Genomic DNA, 6,000 nt, shown 5'->3' on the forward strand with positions numbered 1-6,000 from the left:
AACCACTGCAACTAGAAATGTAATTGGAAAACACATTGTATCATGCTTGTTTATAAAAATGGAAAGCCACAGTTGTTTAGCACTCACCTAAACTATCAATTGCAACACCTTCAAACAAATCTGTCCAGAGAGATTTCTCAGTCACCAAATAGTTCTGAAAATTTCCCTTAGAGCTGATTGAAATGCTTCCGTCAAAACCTTTTTTTGGATGGTAAATGGCTTTTGGGGAGAGAGTAGACCAGCTTTTGGTTTTTTCTTTTTTTTTTTAATGTTAGACTTTTTATTAATACTAGTATTTTGAAATGCAGATCTATAAAAAAAAAAAGACAAAAGAAAACAAAACAAAATACACACACACACACAAACAAAACACCAAACAGGAAGAAGACCTGTTTTTCTTTATGTTAATTTTGTAAACATCAATCATTTTGGAAATAGCTGCCATTGTCTTGTCCCAAAGCACTTGGGCTGCTGTTTCATTACTATGGTTCTCAGAGAGCAAAGGTAGAACATCCCATTTCTTCACTGTCCATCATTTGACTAAATTTGCTAATCTTGTGAGAGAGATCAAGACTCTGCCCCACAAGACTGCTTTAAATTCAAGTCTAGCACCTTGGTCATGGGAGCGGACACCAAACACCAGTGACTAATTCTTCCCTTTTCATCCCTATTCTAGATTTTAAAAGAAACATTTCCACCAGTTGTTATCGTTGGACAACTTTGTCTCTCCTAAAGTTGTTGAGGAGCATCTTCCAAGCTCCAGCTACATTGGAGATAACTTGTATTTGACATTCTGGTCACTCCAGTCAAAATTGCATGACTGTAAGTCCATCTCTGTGGATCTTATTGCCATCACACCAGAAACTACGGCTTACAAGGACACATAAACACACTTATATAAGCTCTTTACATGACACTTGGGCAGAAGAGGAGAAAGAAAAGGTCCACGTTTCCCAGAGATAATAACAGTTGATGGAGTCAGGCTCTTGTCAGTGGTGCCAAGTAACAGGACAAGAGGCAATGGGTAGAAACTGATGCCCAGTAAGTCCCACCTGAATATGAGGAAGAGCTTCTTTACTGTGCAGTGACCACGCACTGGAAGAGATGCCCAAAGAGGCTGTGGAGTCTCCTTCTCTGGAGGTATTCCAGAACCATCTGGACACAATCCTGTGCCGTGTGTTCTAGGATGACCCAGCTTGAATAGGAAGGTTGTACCAGATGACCCACTGTGGTCCCTTTCAACCTGACTCAGTCTCTGATTCTGTGACTAGTTAATGGGTGATCAACAACTTCGCAAATGGGTGATCAACAACTTCACAAACTCTCAATTTTTTATACCTTCCAAGCCTTATTTTGTTTCAAAATTCAAACTCTGTCAGCAAGAAATATCACCTTCCAAATTAATAGATCATATCTGGCATATGTGAAGTCAAATGACTACAAGTTTTGTCCCCAAATATTGCAAAGTTCCCTAAATCCTTCTAACTTGTCTGTCCGTCACTTTATAGTAAGAGTGACAGAAGAGTTTAAGTCTGCAGCACCACAAGATGACTTTGATTAAAAAGGGAACAGTAGTTAAAATTTGCAGCAGCAAATTAGGTAGGGATTGTCAAAGTGTAGATTTAAGTTCCTGTTAAGGGGGCAGGAGAGAATAAAAATAAAATAAAAAATAAAATCAGCATACATAACTTGCTACTGGGAAAACAAAATGACCTAATCAGATGCTGTCAATGGATAAAGAAGATGTTTTCACCAAGAGTGAAGACGATTAGTAAATTAAGAAACAGTTGAAAAAGCAGTTCCACAAGATGTAGAAACGCCTAAGACCTTTTTTTACTAAGTTCTAGTATAAGAAGAAAAACTAGGAAAAACCCCACAGCTTACATTAAGCTAATGGAATATTCTGTGGGACAAAAAAGGAGGCAACATCCCTCTGCTCACCTATTCCTCTCCCACAGTTCATCCTAGCTTTTCTCACCATGGAGTACCCACATACCAACTCCCTTACAACTCTTAAAGTTATATAAAATTACTTTTGCTAGGCCACACGATCCACAGTCTGAGAGGACCAAGACCCACAGAGTAAGGCTGATGAAGAACTTTTCCATTTCACAAAGGTTTCCTAAATTGACAAGAGATTACAAGACATTTCATCCGTATTCCATACGCATTCAGCCATATTTTTCCTTTGAATCCAAAAGTACCACAGCAAAAAACCATTCGGTGCTTTCATCACTTGAAAATTTGTGTATGGTCATGCAATGCATATTGAAAACAATAATTCTCACTTTATTTGATGCACTTCATCAGAGAAGATGCAACAATTCCATGTGGCCCACAGTTGTTTATTAGATGCATCAACTCTGTTTTCCATAGGAAAACCTGACATTCACAGCTATTTAGAGAGACAGCTTTCAGGTAGAAACAGCACAGCTTGAGGCAGGACAGACCTAACATCTTGAGGGCTTGATTCAAAACACAAGCAGTGGCATTTATTTAACAGGGTTGGGATCAAGCCCCTTGCAAATGGCACACGTGTGCATCTGCTTGTATATATTTCACTCAACGTAACTCTCATATTAATTTTTTTAAATGCTGAATCCAAATTCAGGAAAGAAAAAGACATCCTGCTGAGATGGCCACTCAAGATGTTTCATGGTCTCTGTAGAGTTATCAAGCCACATTGCAATTTTTCTTTACGTGTAAATGAATATAAGGGAGTTGTCCAATACCTAAAAATGCAAACTTAATTACTTTGGGGTTGTTTCTCACAGCCTGTTCATACAGCTTACTTGTTCCTCCCTAACTTAAAACTTGAAGAACAAGATACAGAGTGTGAATTTTTCCTCCGGCTCTTACTGATCCTTAATACCAGTCACTTTTCCCACACCCCAGTAAAACATGGATTTTTTTAAATATAAAGTTTCATACAAATATCCATCCTAAAAGAAACCAAACACCAATTGAAGATTGTCTGATGAAAATGGGCATCAAAAGTCTCAATAACATTACAATAGCAAGTAGCTCTTTTACTGTATTTCAGCTTTATTATATCTGCCTATTTAGGAAAACAAGAAAGAAACAAGAAAATGAAACAAAAATCATCTTGAAGATCAGAAAAACCTTTTAAGGGTTTGGAAAAAAATTTAGTCAGTGCCATTCTGCATTTACACAGATTCACACTTCCTGTCTTGCACTATGTCCTCTCACTTGGGCATCTGTACAACATGTACCCCAATGCTGTCTAACTCACAGACAAGCGAGGTCTTGCATTCTGCTCCCCAGGTCTCACTGGACTCATGGAGCACAAAACCACATGGGAAAGCCTGTCCGTGAGATTTCCAGGTTCATGCTGTGGGCATGAGAAATTCAGAGAGCTGGGAGAAGCCCCAGAGACTAAACGAACAAATTTTTTGAGGTTCACCTCTCTGTAAAAAAAGAGACCAAACCCAACATGCAACTTTGTCATTAAGCCTAGGAGTACATTCTTCCGGGTTTTGCCTCAAATTCAATACGTGTGGTAGCTCATGAGTCATTAAAATGGAAAGGCTCCCTTTCGGCTTCGAGGGCAACTGGATCTGATTATATGTGCTGCCGTCCCTCAGCACAATGGGATGAGTGAAATACGGACTGTCAGCCCCAGCTCTGAATTTACTTCCTTATATCATGAGCCTTACCTGAAACGGAGTACTTTATGTGTTAATAACGTATTTGTTACAGCTATCCTGTGGAATGCTTAATTAAAGTGATATTTTGTTTCAGTTGAATGATCTCTGACTGGTTTATTGTCATTTGACATTAAATTGCAATTTGCCATGCCACATACATTTCAGCACACGTTGTCAATATGATTATAAAGGCAACGTTATTGACCAAGAACATAATACTTACTGAGTGTCTTGAGAAAACGCTCAGATTTTTAAAGTTCTACTTTCTCCCTTTCTCTCTTTTTTTTTTTGTTGTTAAACCTCAATTGCTTTGGTTTCTTTAAAGCTCTTTGCTGCCGAATAACGTTAAGTGCTAACAGAATTTAATATTCAGTTGTCATGCATGTCTCAGCTCTCACCACGCTGCACTGTGTTCAAACTGAGGTCAGCTTTTCCCTTGCATTTATATGTGTGTGTGTATACATATATATAAAAATTTTATATATATATATATATATGCCATGAGTCAGGTCACCACATGCACACAGGTCATCAGACATGGTCCTGGTCCCTCCACACCTTCTCTGTCCCTTCTGCAAGAGCCAGCAAGAGGAGAGCCTGGGATAGGGGCACCCACCACCATCATCCCCCCACTCTCCTCTCAGGTCTCACATATTGAATTTAGGCTCCCTCCTCCAGGCTATATGAATCATTTCTGCCATGAACTTGTGACCCTGGCTCTGTAACACGGCGCGTTGCTCCACCAGGACCATACGGCAGATAATGCGCAGCTACTTTGGTCTGTGCGAGACCTGACGTTGGAAAAGCTGCACTGAATTAAGGCAAGACAGTACATCTTGCAGCAGAGTTCAGTGTGCACTGGGAATAAAACGCTTGGGTACTATTTCCTAAATTCAGAGGGGAAAAAGCTGAGTCCATGCCCTCTCCTATTTCACTCTGATTGAAGAGGTAAATAAAATAAAATAGGCTTACATGAAAATGTTGTCTGTATGACTGCCATGTTATTTCTTTTTTCCCAGCGAGCTGAAAAAAGTAATTTTAATTTTTTTTTTATTTCCTGCCTTGGTTTTGGATAACTGGAATTGAGCTAGAGTGTGTTCTTCAACAAGAGTTTCAGCGTGCTATGTTCAGTCCAGGTTAAGTTCAATTTCAGCTCTATTTTTCCAAGTTTACCAATCTTAAATACAGTATTGCACAACAAGAGTTCCTGTAACAGGCTGAAAAAAATCTTACTAATTTGGAGGTAACAGGCTAACCTTTCCCAATTGCAAATCCAATCATGATGGCAAATAAGAACATCCCAATGATGTACAGAAAAACATAAGCAGCATCACTGTCTGGTCCTATCAGTTACAGTAAGATCATCATTAGTTACTCTTTTAATGGCTCATTTGATTAAATACTAAGCTATTGTCTTGCAATTGTGCGTATCAAGTGGAATAAATACTCTAGTTCAATTAGGGATGTATTTTTTACTGGAATGGGTTTAATAAAGTTGCTGTGTTGCCACAAGTGACTAATAATGAATATACTTTTCTTTTTTGACAATGACAAAATAAGTATTCTCACAGAAGTGGCTGGTATGTGTAATTCGATGAGTTCACTTAAATAGTTCGACTCTGGATCAAAAAAGCAAATTATACTCACTTGAATAGTTCGACTGCGGATCAAAAAAGTAAATTATATAAGTGGATACTGCAAGGCAGAAACATGTGGACACAGCTGTAGTGTCATGTGTCACAGCTTCGCTCCGTGCCAGCTGGCATCGGCACAAAGGCAGGCCAAGCCAAACAATTCCTGTTATTCATAACAGCAAATGTGCATTCAAAACACACAGTGAAGGCTTTATAAAATAACTTGGTATTCAAATGGATCCACACTGTGGAATTGTTTTTTAATCACACATTGCTCTGCGCCAGGCCGATATGCCAAATTGCCCTAGTAGTCCAGAAGTTCTTGTCTTTACCCAAAACAGTGTAAATGCAGCTCTTGGCCCACACATCTATGGGATATTTGTGCTCAGGGTTCGCAGCCTTCCTTGTGCACTCAGAAAATAGATGCACACCCTCAGCGCATTAAATATTCAGCCTTTCAATTAACAAGGGTGCACAACATGCACATTTATGCCTATATAATAATCAGAACTTCCCTGGCATAGAAAATCACTCCACTAAGAAGTCTAGTTAGTGGGAAAAGCAAGCAGTTAGGATAGTTTCACAGACAAACTCCTTCTAGACTGCCTTTATATTTAGAACTTAAATATGAAATGCCAGAGGTATTCACTGTACTCCTCTATAAGGGGACCTCTTCCAAGTATGCAAATAGGCTCAGC

Source organism: Pipra filicauda, unplaced genomic scaffold (assembly GCF_003945595.2).
Source record: "Pipra filicauda isolate LSUMZ 115617 unplaced genomic scaffold, ASM394559v2 scaffold109_size3271384_pilon, whole genome shotgun sequence".
Taxonomy (NCBI): Eukaryota; Metazoa; Chordata; class Aves; order Passeriformes; family Pipridae; genus Pipra; species Pipra filicauda.